The following is a 17,806-nucleotide window of genomic DNA, read 5'->3' on the forward strand; positions in this document are numbered from 1 at the left end:
GCCGGGGGAGCCGCCAGGAGGAGCAGCCGGGGGGTCCCGGGCCTGGCTCTTTTGTTCCCAGCATCATTCCCGGCTCCCGCACGGGCACCGCACACCTTCAGTGAATGAGAACGCCCGGGACACAGCGAAAGGAAATATTCCGCAGGGGAAAAAAAACCCCAATTCCCCCTGGGTTGAGTCTTTTGTGGGGAAACGTTGTTTTGCTGACACTTGGGGCTTGTGGGAGAAATCCGTTCCGATGGAATTTCAGTGGGGAAAGCAGCAGACAAATGAAAGCGAGCAGAGTTGATGGCAGTGAAGCTGGGGTTTATTACAGTCACTGCTGAGTGTTTTATTTTGGTTCCACGTCAACTTCATTCTAATTCATTAAACTCACTTTGCTTTTACGGATTTCTTTCTTTTTATAAATAATCCAGTGCAAACACAATCGTTACAGAGCAATAAAACTGGAATATCCCATTCAGCACAAGCCAGGCTCCCACACTGCCTCGCTCCAAATACCATTTTTTCCAATAAAACTCAGCCTTTTCCGTCAGAGTTCCAAGCTCCTGCATTGCTCTGTGTCTCTCTACATGGAATGTGCCAAGAGGCAAAAGCACAAACCCCAGCAGGGTCTGTCCAGCAGCCCCAGCTGTGGAATAACATCTCAGGAATTCCCAGTTTATGCCATCCACGTTCTGGATGCATCTCCCACGTCCCATTTTCCTCCTTCTGCTGGCAGCTGGGATCTGGAGCAGGAGGAGGTGATGGGAACACCAGCAACATTCCCAGCTCTGACAGATTTTAAGCCTGAAATCCTGGGAAGATCCAGGTGGATTCTGGATCAGCAAGTCCCTGGAGAAATTCCCACTGTGGGTGCCAGTGGTGACTCCCCAAGGGTCAAACAACACCAGACCTGTTCTCCTCTCCCTGCCCTGCTGAGGTTTGTGGGCTCTGTTCCCATCCAGCTCCCCTTTCCCAGACTCCCAGAACCGCTTCCCACACGGATCCAGCCTCTCTCTCCTCCTTGTGCTCTGCAGCTTCCCTGGCCGAGCCTTGCCGGCCCTGCCTTTTATTTCTCAATGGACAGGCTTAACAGAGATGTCTTGGGTTTTTAAAAATAGTTAATATTTAAATATTAATTGAACCATTAATTACATCTGAGCCCCAGAACAAAACAGCTGTGAATAATTAATGAGAGGGCCTATAGTAAATGCCTCTAATAATTCACAAAGCGACCGAACCAGGTATTTCCAGAGCATCCAGAGGGAGGAGAAGCAGGGAATGGGGAGGGAAGGAAATGCAGGAACGTCGAGGGAAGGGGCTAAAAGGCAAGCTGGAGCATTATGGGATGTTTGGTGCTGTTCTCCCAAGGCTTTCTCAGCATCATCTGAGCACCCTGGTCCAGTGGAAGGATCGCAGGGGGCTGGGACTGGCTGGTTTTGAGGGCCCTTCCAACCCAAACCATTCTGGGATTGTTCCTCCTCAAAACTCCCATCTGCTGGGATGGGATTTCCTCTGGGCTTCAGAGGGGGAAAGCTGAGCCCCAGGGGTGCTGGGTGTCACCCAAAAGCAGCCCTAGGGAGACCACCAGGACTCCTGGCTCCCTGTCCCGGATGTTTCGGACCACGCCTGTGGAACACCAGGATTTCTGGGCCCCACGGAGGTGGCTGCTGTCTGACCAAGCTGCCCTGCCAGAGTGACCAGCCCATGAGCAAAAGGTTTCTGTTCCCAGCCTGCACTCCCCCTCCTCCCGGGGGTTTCAGACCCTCTGGAGCGGCGCAGGGGGAGGCAACGCTCTGCAAACCCCTGCACACACCTCCCAGGGCCCGGGGAAGGGCTCACCCAGGATATCCACATTTAATTGATGTCGTTCTTTAATTACAGGTGCTTTGAGCTTCAGGTAAGGCCGAGGACTCCAGCACTGAGCACGCAGGAGCAGCACAGCTCCCCGAGCCTCCTGGAGCTTTGTTTGTGCAGGAGCTGTGCCTGATGACCCCAGCTCCTCCCGGGCTGGCCAGGGCCTGGAGGCACAGAGATTCCATCTCCTGGAGCTGCCTGCGAGGAACAAGTCCTGGAGGTGATGGCTGGGTGTCCCTCTGTGGCTCCTGCAGGGGGGATCGTGCAGGGCACGGCTCGAGTCAGACACTCATGGGATGGGATGGGTTTGGAGGGACCTTAAATCCCACCCAGAGCCACCCCTGACACGACAGGGACACCTCCCACTGTCCCAGGTGCTCCAAACCCACCCAGCCTGGCCTTGGGCACTGCCAGGGATCCAGGGGCTGCTCTGGGCACCTGTGTCAGGGCTGCCCACCCTGCCAGGGAACAATTCCTGCCCAATCTAACACTGGGAGCCATTCCCTGTGTCCTGTCCCTCCATCCCTTGTCCCCAGTCCCTCTCCAGCTCTCCTGGAGCCCCTTTAGGCCCTGGAAGGGGCTCTGAGCTCTCCCTGGAGCTTCTCCTTTCCAGGTGAGCACCTCCAGCTCTCCCAGCCTGGCCCCAGAGGGGCTCCAGCCCTGGAGCAGCTCCATGGCTCCTCTGGACTCTCTCCAGAAGCTCCAGGTGCCTCCTGTGCTGGACCCTGAGCACGGCTCCTGCTCTTGGCACTGCCCATCTGTGCCCAGGGAAAGCCCAGGCAGCCAGTCTGGAATTGTCTTCAGGCACTGGTGCAAGGGAAGGGGAATGCCAGCTCTGCCCAGGGTGCCTTCCCTGGGCACTGATGGTGTCCCAGCCCTCAGGGATGTGTCCCAATCCCATTTTCCATCCTCTGCTGCGGGGGTACAGCCCTGTCCTGGCTCGGAGCTGGATTGACAACCATTAAACACGCCCTAGGGGAAGGGGACAGGGATCCCAGCGCCACCAGGCAGGTCCTGGCCGGGGGTGAAGGGGTGCAGGGCAGCCTGTGCTGCGGAGCTGTGACCCCCTGGGCACCGCGGAACCAGGGCCCAGCTGCCCAGGGTGTGCTGCTCCCCCCTGCCACACAAATGGTCACTAAACATGGCTTTGTGAGTCAGAAATGGGAATTTCACCCACCTTCTCAGCCTCTTTGTTGGAGTCTGAGACACAGAGTGTGAGCCCTTGGCTCTGATCTCTGCCTTTGACATCCAGGAGAACACTGAATTTCATAAACATGGAATTCATGGGTGTGTTTTCATGGTGTTACATGAACACAACTGCTAAAGTCAGATAGAAAAGCTGAAAACGTGAATGTGTAGATTAGAGAGTTTTCTTTTTTCACTGGCTGAAAAAGTTAAAGTTTAGAGTTTAAACTGGTTTAGAAAATAGAAGACAAGATGAAGGGTTTAGAATATTGTTTCTTTTCCTTCTTCTTTCTTCATGTTCTTCTTCCAGAGGTTTTTGGGTAGCAGGAGGTGATTGGATAGAAAATGTCACAGTGCAGCTCACAGGTGATGGGTCATTGGGTCATTAATAAAAATAATTAACATGTCTATTGTTAATTGGGTAAGAATGAGTATAAAGATAAAAGAACTGAGTAGTTCAGGGCCATTTTGAGCCTTCAGAGCCCAAAGTGAGCCACAAGGGCAGGATGAATTGAACTTAAGAAAAAGTCTGGAAAAGTCTGCCAAGTTTTGTGATAAAGAAATAATAAATAATAAACACGAGAAACAAGATCCTAACAAGCTCTGGAGTTTTTGTGCTGACCCAGAGAGACGAGATAGGGAATATTCCAGAGGAGCCCAGCTCAGAGGAGACTGGGAAATCCAGGAGTGAGAATAAAGAGAGAAAAAACAAATAAAAAAAATATAATAAATATATAAAAATATATAAAAACATATATAATATATAAAAATTATATATAATATATAAATTTATATAGTATACAAATATATAAATATAAATATAAAAATATAAATATATAAAAAATTTAATATATTTAAATTTATATGTTTATATTTATATAAATATTTAATATTTATTTAAATATAAAAAAAAAATATATTCTTGACCTCCTCCAAATCCAGGGGAGAAGGACGTGGAGCCCTTTCTGCCTCTGCTATCCACAGCTTTGTGTTCTACAGAGAATAACAAAAAGGATCAGAGGAATTATGATCAGTGTCTCCCGCTCTGTCCGTGCGGATGCAGCGTTTATAAATTAACCAAAATCGCTTGCAAATCTGCATAACCAGTTCCCCGTGTTCCTAATGCTTTCAATTTATCCTAATAGATATTTAATGAATACTTTATAAAGCCTTAGATGGGGAGTTTTAAAATCAATGGTGCTGTTTTATTGCTGTTTGTATTATCTTTATTTGGACGGTGGCTCAGCCCTCTGCTGCCCATCGATTCCGGGCCTGGATCAATGAAACCAGGTTTCAGCTCAGATACCTTGGGGTGCCCCAGAGAAGGAGGATCTGGGGGTAAAGGGCTCTTTGGCAGGTGAGGTCTGGCTGAGCTCACACCCCAAGGTGGCACAGGTGATCCAAGGGATTGTCCTTGCTCTGCTCTCACCTGTGGTGACAGGAATTCACGGTCCTGGGAGCAGCCCCGCTCCGAGGGGGCACCCAGAGCATCTCCATCCCTCCTTTTGCACAAGCTCAGGGGGCTTCATCCCCACTCACATCACGGATATTCCCCCAAATACCTCCCAAATCCTCGTGCAAGTCTCCACAGGTTGTTGGCCACTCTGCCCAGAGCAGATAAATGTGGAGCTCGAAAGTTTTTCCCAGCAGGGTCAGGTCTGTCCAGTTCCAAACCCATTGTTCCATCCCTGGTTCTCCCCACCTTCCTGAGCCACAACCAGCCCCATCCCTGTGTGGATATTGAATTGTTCCCAGCCCACGGAAGAGCTTCCACAGGGATGAAGAGCTCCAAGTCCCAGAACAGCCCGAGGTCAGGATTCAGCTCTGCCAGCAGTGACCTGACTGTGAATCCCTTCAGGAAGCGACGGGAATCATGCTCAGGGCTTCCCCTGGGGTCCTGGAGCTTTCCATCAGGAAAGGATTATCTTCTCTCACGGCTGCCCTTGTGAGCAGCACGTCCCTGAGCCCTGCCACCCTCCCTTGCTCTCCTGACACTCCTGTGCTTGGCCTGCCCGGGCTGTTCCCTGTTACCGCTGAAGATGAACAGATCACACAGACACAGGTCGAGGTGTGCTGAAAGGAAGAGCAGAGTTTATTTTTCCTCCCAGGATTTACAGGTTTCCTACCACGGCCAGGGATTGCATGGTCAGGATAACACTTTCTCACTGCACTGGCCATGAGAGATGCCTATCACAAGATGTGGAACAGAAAGAATGTACACATATCTATGTTTGCAGTTCCTGTCCTGGGAAAGTCCTTAGAAAACTCTGTTAGCAAGCTCAGAAGCTGAGTTTTCAGGGCAACATCTCACCCTATTTGGTTTAACCAAAAGGAAAAAGAAAAATGAACAAAGAAACTAGCAACATTATAAACAATCAAAAGGATAAATAACAGGAAAATACAATACTCCATACAATCAGAAGGCTGTCATTTCAGGGTGATAGTTCCCACATCACCTGGGAGCTTTTCAGGTTTAGGCAAGAAAATTCCAAATCGTGTTCCTGAAATGTCCCTGCAGTTCCTCCTCTCCCGCTGCCCTGGGAGCCCTGGGGCTCAGCTGCACCCTGGTGTTAACACACGGCTCAGGGCACCGAGGGTTCAGCCCCTCACACTCCTGCTGCTCACAGCCAGACTCACACACTGCTCTGGGTCAGCCCTTGCTGTCCCCCAGCTCCGGGTTTGTCCCCAAAGCCCCATCCCGAGGATTTCTGCACCTCCTTGTGGGGACCCTGCTGCCCCTGGGAGCTGCGAGGGCTGGAGCTCTGCTCCCCCAGCAGGGCTGGATAATCCTTCCCACTGTCTGTGCTTCCCTTTCCCTTCCAGCCCTCCGGAACTCTTCCCCTGGACTCCCAGAATTTGGGAATTCGAGGATCAGCCTCTCCTTCCCTGCCCTCAGGGCACAGCCCAGGGTCATCTGCCGGTGCCTGGTGTCCCCAGGGACAGAGGATAAGGGAGGGGACAATCTGGGTCAGCCCATGGCCCGGAGGGTTCTTAACCCTTTCCCCCCCAGGTCCTTGCTGAGAGAACTATGTTAGACAGGACAGCAAAGGTTTATGTGTGAAGGTCAAACAAACCGTGGCACCCCAATATTCCCCCATCCTGTCCCTGAAAAACGGGGGGATCTCTCCCAGAGGGTTTGTCCCACGCTCTGCCATCAGCCACTCTCCTCTCCTCCGGCTGCAGGTGTATCCAGAGGGATCTGACACCTTCTGCTCCTGCTGGTTTTGGTGGGAAGCTGGAATTGTGGCTTGTGTGGGAGCCTGGGGACAGCGGAGGTGGCTGGAGCTGGTGGCTCCAGCGCGTGTCTGCAGCCCAGGACAGCCAGGGAGCCCCACCGGGTGTGAGGACTGAGCCCATCCCAGGGGTTTCTCCCGAGCTTTCCCTGACAGCCCTGAGTGACCAGACCACCAAGGAGGGCCAGTGGGGACGGGGAGAGTGGGGTTAGGAATAACCTGAGGCTCGGGATGGCTTCCACGCCATTCCTGGGAGAGAGCAGCTCGGAAGGACAGGAGCTGCTGAACTCGCCCTGCTGTGGCTCAGCTGAGCCCTGCGGGGACAAAGCTCTCTCCTGTCCCCAGATCTCCCTGCTGGGGCTGCTCTGAGCCTCCTGCCCGGCCTCATCCCGCTCTGTCCCACCTGAGCACGGTTCTCTGTGCCCAGGACAGAGCCAGGCACAGGAGCAGCCACCAGGGCCGAGCTGCTGGGGCCGGGGTCCCCTCCTGATCCCACCCGCGGCTGCCGGGGCTGTCCCGAGCCCCAGCATCGGCTCCATCCCCCTGGCAGAGCAGCAGGACGGGCTTTGCCTCCCCTGAGGAGGGAGCAGGGCTGGAGGGAGGCTGGGGGTGGCTCTGGGGGTGGCAGAAGCGTGTGGGACAGCGGTGACAGCGCATCCATCCCCCAGCAACATCCCCGGCTCCTTTGTGGATCTATCCGGACCTGCTGCACGAGACTCATTTATTCAGGAAAGATTTCCTGCCCGCGGCTCTCCCAGAAGCAAAACAATTTCATCAAGTGCCTTTGACACTTGGAATTATTCCTTGATTTGCTTTTTGCTCATTTCCCTTCCCTGCTCCGGGAGGGCTCAGGTCAGAGGGAGCCTCTGCTCCCAGCCCAGCCCTTCCAGGTTTTATGGGACAGAATTTGTGGTAGGACAAGGGTGAACGGATTTAAACTGAAGTGGGCTCGGTTTAGGCTGGATACTGGGAGAATTCCCAATTCCTGGAGTGTGAACAGCCCAGCTGTGGCTGCCCCTGGATCCCTGGAACATTCAAAGCCAGCTTGGCCCAAAGCTGGAAAAAGTCAAAGGGAAGGTGGTGAGTTCCAGAATTAACTTCACGTCAATCCTTGATGATTTGCTGCATTTATTATTTTTTTTTATGCACTTTTGGCTTTCCTTTTTTAAAGTTCTCTTTAGAGGTTTATTGAAAATTTAAAAAAACAAACCCAAAAAACAACCCAAACACTATCAGTTTTCCTAAGGAATAGAGAGTCTGATTCCATCTCAAAGGAACAAAAATTCTGTAGAAGGCTGAGAAATTTTATTTTATTTTATTTTATTTTATTTTATTTTATTTTATTTTATTTTATTTTATTTTATTTTATTTTATTTTATTTTATTTTATTTTATTTTATTTTATTTTATTTTATATTTTACTTTATTTTATATTTTATTTTATTTTATTTTATTTTATTTTATTTTATTTTATATTTTATTTTATTTTATATTTTATTTTATATTTTATTTTATTTTATTTTATTTTATTTTATTTTATTTTATTTTATTTTATTTTATTTTATTTTATTTTATTTTATTTTATATTTTATTTTATTTTACTTTATTTTATTTTATTTTAAGGCCAGAAAAGGATCAGGGTGATCTAATGAGCACCAGAGCAACAAGTATTGTTCATGTAAAGATTTTTCCTCTGGCTGTGTAGGGAACAACACAAATTAAACCAGCTCAGAAACAACCTGTTCTTAGAGATATCAGGAATAACCCAGTATCAGAACCCAGGAAAACCAAATCATTTTTTTTCTCCCATCAGATAATCATAAACTGACACTCCTTGAGTCATTAGAGACACAAACACAGATTATTTCAGAAAGAAGCTTAAAGGAGGTAAGAAAGTGAAAAGAAAATGAGGTTTGGGTTTTATTTTCTCAGTTTTCCAGTAGAGAAAGGGATTTTTCAAGGAGTTGAAATGATTTCTGTGAGTGCTGCAATCACCAGGCTATTTCTGTGAAAATAAAAGCTGCAATGAACCTTTTGTATTTCCCACTTACACCATTTCTTTGGGGGCTCAGTTTTGGAAGAATCAGCTCTCTGGAGAGAGGACTTGGGATATTTTGGGATATTTTGATTGTCCTTGGGGCTGGGAATGGATCCTTAATGCCAGGAGCTGGGTCCTGACTCCTGGATTGGAGGTTCAGGAGCCGGAAGGGGCAGAGGGGCTCCCAGCCCTGATGGGGTTGGTAAACTTGGGATGGTCCTGGACACAAGGGACACTCCTGGACACAAGGGACACTCCTGGACATGAGGGATGTTCCTGGACACCAGGGACACTCCTGGACACGAGGGACACTCCTGGACACGAGGGACACTCCTGGACACCAGGGACACTCCTGGACACGAGGGACACTCCTGGACACAAGGGACACTCCTGGACACAAGGGACACTCCTGGACACCAGGGACACTCCTGGACACAAGGGACACTCCTGGACACCAGGGATGTTCCTGGACACGAGGGACACTCCTGGACACCAGGGACACTCCTGGACACAAGGGACACTCCTGGACACCAGGGACACTCCTGGACACAAGGGACACTCCTGGACACGAGGGACACTCCTGGACACAAGGGACACTCTTGGACACGAGGGACACTCCTGGACACGAGGGACACTCCTGGACATGAGGGACACTCCTGGACACGAGGGACACTCCTGGACATGAGGGACACTCCTGGACATGAGGGACACTCCTGGACACGAGGGATGCTCCAGAACACAAGGAACACTCCTGGCCACGAAGCCGCGTGTGGGAGCACCAGGGCTGTTCCCCACGGAGCGGACTCGCTCTGATTCAATCCTTCCCACGGCGCTGCGGTTTTTGGCAGCCCCGGCGTGGCCCCGCTCCCCCCGCGGGCCCCGGGGCCGCTCCCGGCAGCGAGGCGCGGCTCCGGAGCGGGGTAATTGAAGCAGCACGCAGAGCATATGGCCAGGCAGGGCTCCCTGCTGCTGCACCAGCTGGGAACTGGGTGCTGGGGGCAGCGGGGCCCCGTCTCCCTGTCTGGCTGCTCCCCCTGCCCCGGCGGTCTCCAAATGACTCCTGCTGGGGAGGGCCGGGCTCTGCTGCGGGGGGTGCGGCTCTGTGCTGGGGACATCGCTCCCTTCTCCTCCCCCGAGGCTCTGCTGGTCCTCTCCTGCCAGGTGCCAGCCCTGCTCCGGGCTTTGGGCTTTGGTGTCCCCTGCCAGCAGCCAGCAGGGAGAGGGTCCCCTGTTCCCTTTGCAGGTGAACTCGAGGGGCTGCAGACCCCCAGAACTGTCTGTGTTCCCCCCAAAGCTGTTCCCCACTCCCTCCTGGGGATCCCTGACCCCCGTGGGGGGACACAGGTGTCCCTTTGAGGGTGTCCTGTCGCTGCAGAGCTGCAGCTGGGGCTGGGAATGCACCCCAGGCACCCCACGGGAGCCCTCCCAGTGCCCAGACACCTGGACACACCTGGGTGCCCAAGCCGGATCCTGCAGAAGGTGAAGCACCACCACGCCCATCTCCACAGGTCCATGTCCCACCTCGGGGGGTCCTGCTGGGCACTGGCCACCCCTGGGCCCCTCCTGGCCCAGCAGGACAAGCACACGGGGGAGCAGCGAGTGCCGGTGTCCCACAGGGGGGACAGGCCCTGCCCAGGGAGCTGACAGGTCCTTGCTCCCAGCTCTGTGCTGGTGTCAGAGCCACACACCAGCTGTTTCCTGACCTGGGGTTTGGGATGGACATGGGCAGCCAGGTTCCTTCCAGCCCTGCCTTCAGGAACTGCACCAGGAGAAAGGTCTGTGAGAGAGCTGGGGAGGACGGTGGGAGCTTTTCCCTGAATCCTCTAAAGAGTGGGAATCTGTCCAGGACAGAGGCAAATCTCTCCCCACTCGCTGCCCTGGAACCGGATTTGCCTCCAGTGCCTCTCTCTATCCTGCTCTGGGTACGTGGTCAGTGCTGCTTTAGATGGAAGGACTCCCCATTCCTTCTGATCCCAGGGATGTCACTGGGAATGGATCCAGCTCCCTTCTCTCACCTGGCTCACCCAGGAACAGGAGGTGTCCCAGGAATCCCAGCTCTCCCCTCTGGCTGCTGGAGCCGTGGCCCTGGGGGTGTCAGCTGGAGCTCGGTGGTCCACGGCACCCAGGAGCTGCTCCTGAGCCACCTGCCTCACACCACAGCCAGGATTCACTCCAAGGTGGAAACATTTGGGATGGGACCCCTCCAAGTCCTCAGGATCACACCCCCATGTCCCGGGAAAAGCAGAGGAGGTGACAAAGGCTCCATTTCCTCCAGATCCTGCTGGGCTCATCCTCCAGGATGATCCCAGAGCTTCTCCCTCTGGGTGTAGGGACGATATCCCAGCCACCCGTGCTGGGTCCCTGGCTGGATCCCCATGGGGGGAGGGGGTAGGAGGGACTTCATGGCAGGGAAAGGGGCTTCATTTGGGCCAATTATTCTCAAACTGAGGCTGAGGAAGCCGTCATTCCGGCGTTTCCCTTTTCCCCCCCTCTTTTTCCATTTGTTGTGTGTGTTTTTTTCACACTCTGGCAATGGCTGAATATCACACAAGTGCCCTGTCAAGAGATATATTCAATAAACACTTGACACCCAAGCTCAGGAATACATGGCCCGTGGCAAACATGAATTATTCAAATGGAAATCAAGATAATTTTGCTTCTAACTCAGAAAACCAAGACTCTCTCTTTCCTTCCTTATTTTTTCCTCTCTTTCTCTCCTCATTTTCTTCTCGTTCTTTCTTTCTTTTTATTTTCTTAGCATTTCTTTCTTATTCTTTCTTTCACCTTCTTCCTCTTGCTGGAAACGCTCCCTGCATTCATTTCCAGGGAGCTCCCTTTGCTGAATGAGCCAAGGACCAGGAGGAACCTTCTTTGGGTGAGGAGATCCTCTGCCTGTTTGTGCCCTGGAGCTGCTGGATCCCTCTGGAAGGGGCTCAGGATGGTGGGACCAGCTGCCCTGGAGGTGCTGTGGCAGTGGGATTTGGGATCATCCCCAAAAACTGATCTCCCAGTCCAACACGACTCGTTTGGGAGACGCTGATGCCGCAGCTGCTCTTTGGGACCTTTCCTGCCTGCCTGGGCCTCGCCTTTGGCCAGGTCAGTGCTGGGGGTGGGTTGGGATGGGCTGGGGGCAGGAGGTGTTCGGGGTGCTGGGAGCTGCCTGGGGATGTCCCCTCAGGGAGGACCTGGGTGGACTCGTGAGGGCTGGGATTGGCTGGAAGGACACAGGACAGGGCCACAAGGTAGGGATGATGGTGGTGAGCAAGGCTGGAGGAAGGCAAGGGACCTCTCATCCCTTCCTCTTCCTCTCTCGTTTTGTACCGATCCGGTCTGGAGCCCATCAGCTCTGGGTGAGACCAAAGGCTCCTGGAGGCTCTTCCCGAACCTGGGACCCAAGGAGAATGAGAAGAGCCAGAGGTGACTCTCAGGAGGGCTTTAGGAAAGGGCCAGAGCCGTGGGCAGCACAGGGGACACCGCCCTGTCTCCTCCCCCTGGTCTCTTTCCAGCTGCTCATGGATTTCTCTTCCACACACCGCTGGAATTTTGGCCTCTGATGTTGACTGAAGTTCTTCACTGAATCAAAACCAGAACTGAAAGAGTTTTGCTCTGGGCAGAAACTCACTGGCTTTTGATATGGAGCTTGGAGGCCTCCAGGGGCGAGAGGAGCTGCTCAGCGCAGCACTTCAGGCTCTGCAGGCTTGGAGATGGGCACACACAGAGTGACGCATGTGTCACAGTGCTGCTCCCGCCTGGTGTCCTCAGGGCTGCTCCCACCAGGAGTCTGCAGAGCTTTGGGACTCCAAGGGGCTGCAGGATGGGTCAGAGGAAAAGCAACCCCACCAGCAGAAGATGATATCCCAAACCTCACCAGCAGAAGATGATATCCCAAACCCCACCAGCAGTCCGTGGTGTCCTGATTCCACCAGCAGTACATGGGGTCTGAACCTCACCTGAAGTCCATGGTGTCCCAGGCCCATCAGCAGTCCATGACATCTCAATCCCACAGCAATCCATGGCATCCCAATCCCACCAGCACTCCGAGGTGGCTGGAATCCCACCAGCAGCCCATGATATCCTAATTCCACCAATAGTCCATGGGTGTCCCAATTCCACCATCATTCCATGGTGTCCCAATCCCACCATCATTCCATGGTGTCCCAATCCCACAGCATTCCATAATATCCCAATCCCACAGCATTCCATGGTGTCCCAATTCCACCATCATTCCATGGTGTCCCAATCCCACAGCATTCCATGGTGTCCCAATCCCACAGCATTCCATAATGTCCCAATCCCACAGCATTCCATGGTGTCCCAATCCCACCATCATTCCATGGGACCCCACCTGCCAGCTCCTGGCAGACCTTCAGAGCAGGTAGGACAGGGAAGTCACTTCCCAAGGCTTCTTCCGTCCCTTCAAGTTCTTCTTGGCTGCTGCCCTTCCTCCCCGGCCCGGGAACACCCCCTGTGTAGGAGGATCCAGCTCCATCCTTCCTTCCTCTGCCGTTCTCCAACGCTGTTGGCAGGGCTGGAGCTTCCCTCTCCCGGTGAATGGCCGTGGTTACTTGTGAGGTCGGGACTGGCTGTCAGCCAGTCCCAGCCCAGCAGAGGGATCTAATGGCCCCGGCGCCAGGCAGTTCAGAGGCAGGAATGTGGGTCATCAGTGATGTCATCTCTCGGAAAGGTGGGGGTGGAGACGACAGGGGGAAGCGATCGTTTAAATTTGGAGAGGAGCTAACTGGAAATTTGGGCCATCAGGAGAGTAATGGGCCGAGAGGAAGAGCTGGGATATTAATAGAGCTGGTTTCTGTAAGAGCTGGAGCAAGCAGGGCTTGGACAACCACGGAACGTGTCCTGCCAGGAGCAGGCTGGGACCCCCAGGGCACCGGCAGCATCCGCTTGGATTCCCCTCCAACATCTCCCCCTGCATCCCAGGACCTCTCATCCCGCTCCACATCCCCACCCCTCCTCCGTTCCATCCTGACTCCTCCTGCCTCCCAACCACGGATATCACCCCAAGAAGCCCCTGGAGGAACGCCGGTGGTTGATGGGGACCACTGTGGAGCTTGGTGTGGCTCCCACTTGTGGCTCCCTGCCCGGCTGCTGGTGCCAGCCCAGCCCAGCTCCTTCCATCCGCGGCCCCGAGGGGTTTCCATGCCAAAGCAGGCGGATGCAGCGTCCCCACCCAACTTCTGGTTCCTTTGTAGATGAAGATCTTGGACGGCCTCTCCCTGATGGGAGCCTGGGAGCCCAGGGAGACCTTGGTGTCTCCATCCTTGGAGAGGTTCAACCTCCCCTGTACAAACCTGCTCTGACTGGCCCTGCTCCAAACAGGGAATTGGCCTGGAGGCTCCATCTGTCCCTTCCAAGCCACAGAACCCATGGATGATTTGGTTTGGAAGGGACCTCACAGATCTCATTGACCTCGTTCACTTCCCATCCCCAAATCTGGGACTCCAAACCCCTTCAGAGGGCAAAGGAGCTGCAGACACAGCCCCTCAGTGAATTCCCTCTTCCTGGGGGTCTCTGCGGGGCTGGAAGAGCTGTAGGAGCTGAATATGGATGAGGAGGGCAGGGAGAAAGGCAGGGGGTGTTCCCCTTGTTAAATATTTACCGTCCCAGGTGGGTGATGTGACATCTCCTACCCTCCAGGAATTCCTGTGGACTGGCAGGGCTGCCCAGAGAGGAGCAGGAGCTCTGTCCCAGCCTTGTCTGGGCAGCAGAACCTTGTCCCCAGGTCCCAGGGGCCATTCCCGGGACACTGAGCGTGCCCATCTTCACACGGAATCCCAGGATCACTGAGGTTGGAAAAGGCCCCGGGAGTCATCGAGTCCAGCATGTGACCAGTCACCATCCTGTCCCCATCCCGGAGCTCTGGGTGCCACCTCCAGCCCTTCCTTGGGCACCTCCAGGGATGGGGGCCCCAAACCTCCCTGGGCAGCCCCTGCCGAGCCCTGACCACCCTTTCCATGGGGAAATTCCTGCTGCTGTCCACCCTGAGCCTCCCCCGGTGCTGCCCGGAACACTAAAAACGGAAAAAAAAAAAAATCTGTGAGAGGCTGCATGAGCTGGGGCTGTGAATTTTTTGCAGACACCTCTGCTGCTGGAGCCCCTCTGTGTCCTTCCCAATCCTGTCCATCCCCATCCCCCTCACCGTCCTCAGCCAGCACCCGACCCTCCTGTGACCCTCCTGGGCCAGCACCCAGCACCTCCAAGCTGTGGAAACACCTCTGCCAAGAGCAAAACCTGCTTTTCCTGCTGCAAGGGTGAGGAAAACACTCCCTTTGAGAAATATGGGCTTCTTATATAAATCAAACCCACGGCATGGGGGACAAACCCCTTTTCCAGCAGCGAGTGCACATTCCCAGCCTGAAAGTGGGCTAAAGCCAGCCCGGTTACACAATGGGAAGGGCTCAGGTAGTGCCTGGCTGCGGCTGCATTTGATACCCTGCGAGGGCTGCGGGAGCATCAGCCCCAGCTCCTTCCCTCGCTCAGGCAGCCCATCAAATATTTACCGGGCTGCCATAGGCAATTACATTAGAGGAGATAGTTAAACACCCCCTACCCCAGGGCACCCCCCTGCAATGTAAATCAAACAAATTGGACTCTTTTCACAATTGACACACACGATTTTACTTACTGTAAATAATTTAGCATTAAAAAGTCGAGCTACACTTTGCCCCATCTGGATTTTCTCTTCTCCCTCTCTCTCTCCCGCGCGGGCTCCGGGTTCCTAATGCGGGAGATGGAGTGCAGGAATTCTGCTGCCTGGGTGAGCTGTTAGAAGATTCCCGTTTCCTAATGGAAGAAACCACACTAAGGAAACCTGTGAAGTTGCCCATTTAAAAGCGGCAGAGATGTTCCAGCTAACAAAGGACGGGGAGGATCCCTCCCTCCGGAAGGAGTTGAGTCTATTGCTGGTTGGCATCTCCTGGGGTCGCAGCAATCTCCTATAAAAGTTGGCTGAATGGTTGCACTTTTTAATTAAAAGCCATCTTTCCCGATTAGGCTCAGCGGGGTTTTAATAAGGATTTTTACAAGCTGGATCTGCTGGCCAGCACGGATCGTCTTTCTCTTACACCTGGAGCGCGAGACCTGCATTAAACACCCTGCTCTGCTGGCTGGGAAGGGATCTCATCCTCATCAGGAGCCATTCCTGCGTTTTCCTCCAGAAACAGGCGTTTTGGGAGCCTTGCCACCGTGGCTGAAGGGGTTCAGGAGCCATGAGCACGAGTTGGGGACACGGGTCAGCGGTGGCCTTGCTGGGGACTGCTTGGACTCGAGGATCTGAGAGGGTTTTTTCCCATCTCAGGGGTTCCATGGCTCTGTGATGTCTGTTCCTAATTCCAGCACAGCATCTGGCCTCTGTTGGGTCCTCCATAACGCCACCATCTGCCACCTGAGCTGTCCCCTCAGCCTGTCGAGGCCCTGCTCTTGACCCCACACCGAGTTTAATCCAGTGCGGGAGGAAAGTTCTTCCCGATGCCCCGGGCCTGTCTCAGGAGCGAGCCAGACTTTAATTGAGTTTAAAAAGCTCCTGGGCCTGGATTTTCCATTCCACTCCGGCACTCCATCAGCGACTCCAGCCACCGCCGGTCCCAGCGCACGGACCTCTGGCAGGCTGCGCCACTTACACATTTCCTGACAGAACCAATTTCCATCAGAAAACGCCAATCCCGATGAGATCGAAGCATTTAATCCCCCAGCATCTTAATTTTGATGGCTGTCTCCTCCCTGGGGCTCCCACAGATGGCTGTGGGTCGTGTCAGGTGCGATGTGCTCATCGGAGCACCGGGACAGCCGGGATGATCCCGGCAGGGCGGCTGCCAGCGGGCTGGGATGGCTCCTGCAGTCAGAACTCGGGGCTGGAAACTCCGTGTGCAGCAGAAATTCACCGGTTTTGGCTGCTCCCAGCCCCTCAGGGCCTGGGCAGGAGCACAAGGAAAAAGGAGGGGAGGACCAAGGCATCCATGCCCCGATGTCCTGATCGCCCCATCGCCCCACGCTGTGCTTTCCAGGAGCAGCCCCGTCATCCAGGGCAGGTGGGGGAGCTGCCCTTAATGTCTGTACCCCCACTTTGGGGTGACACCAGCCCTGGCCACCCACCAGCGCTGTCCCCCAGCTCTGGGAAACGCGACTGTGCGAGGCTGGCATGGCTGAGCTCAAGCTCCCCTGACGAGAATGAAGTGGCAGCGGTCACCTGGGGACAGAGCCATTTCCAGCCAGCCCAGCTGGCTGCTCGGGATGCACAAACTTGTGTCCCTCCTGCAGGATCGTGTCCCCGAGCCCTGGAAAGCCGTGTCCCCCCAGCTCGGAGCTGGAGTTGCTGGGAGCTGTTAATCGCTGCCCGTGGGTTTAATTGGGAGCGAGAACACACAGACCCCATTAAAGCCCACGAGGGTGCCAAGGGCTCTCGTTCAGGCACAAATGAAGGAGCAATCAAACCCACTTAGGTAATAAAAACAGCTGGAGTCTGCAGGCAACTGCCTGAGGCAGGGAAGCACATGGCAGGCAGGCCGGGCTGTGCGAGGTCTGCAGCCAGCCCTGTCGGGTGGAAAACACCGGGATCAGGCCGAGAGAGCGGGCTTGGAGTGGCTCAGGCAGGGAGCCAGACAGGGAAATTATGGGTCATCCTCAAACAGCAGCGGAGAGCTGGAGCTTCTCGAGGTTCTGGAGCTCAGACTTGGCTGGAGAGCGTGTCCAGGGGTGTTTTTTCCAGTGGGAATGAGAAGCCAGGGCCCCCGGGCACCGGATCCTCTGCCATTGATCCGCTTGTGGCACTCCACGGTGCAGAACCACAGCACACAATGCCAGGAGATTCCTGGCTCCTCGCTTCTGGATTTATTGCAGAAAGGGTCCCCAAAGCCACTGGGGTGCCAGCTCTTAGCCTGGGAGCTGAAATCACCCTGCAAGGAATTTGTCTTCCTCAGATCACGAGGGTCTTGGTTTGGTGCTTTTATTTGGTTTTGTTTTAACAGGAAGGATCCTGACTTTCCTCTTTTTAATTCTGATTCCAGTGAAGTATTTCCTGCTGGAATGGATGGGTGGGAGGGGTGGGTCTGGACCACGCCAGTTTTTGGATCAGTTAGGGAGGAAAGCTGGAAAAGACACGAGAAGGCTGCAAGGAGCCTTGCAGAGCTGTTCCATCTTGCTCCAGAAAGGCAGAGGGAGTCCCCTGGAAGTTCATCCCACTCCTTGGAAATGCCAATATTCAGAGTGGCCCAGGGCTAAAGCAGCAAATGTGGAAGTGTTTGAGATGTCTGTGGTTATCACTGCTGTAGAAACGTCTCCTTCTTTGGTGCTTCCACATCTTTGCACAAAGACAGGGAAGTTCTCCTTGTTTTTTCCCTGTCCAGGAGGAGTTTGATAATTCCTGACTCAATGCAGAGCTTTGACGTGGAGGGCAGTGCTCTCCTCCCCTCCGGGACCAGATCCACGTAGAGGTGGTGGGAGGATGAGCTCACCCATGGGATGGGGCTGGGAGGGCGTTTTTGATGTCCCTGTGGTGTCCC

This window comes from Cyanistes caeruleus, chromosome 14 (genome assembly GCF_971803275.1).
Source record: "Cyanistes caeruleus chromosome 14, bCyaCae1.hap1.1, whole genome shotgun sequence".
Classification (NCBI taxonomy): Eukaryota; Metazoa; Chordata; class Aves; order Passeriformes; family Paridae; genus Cyanistes; species Cyanistes caeruleus.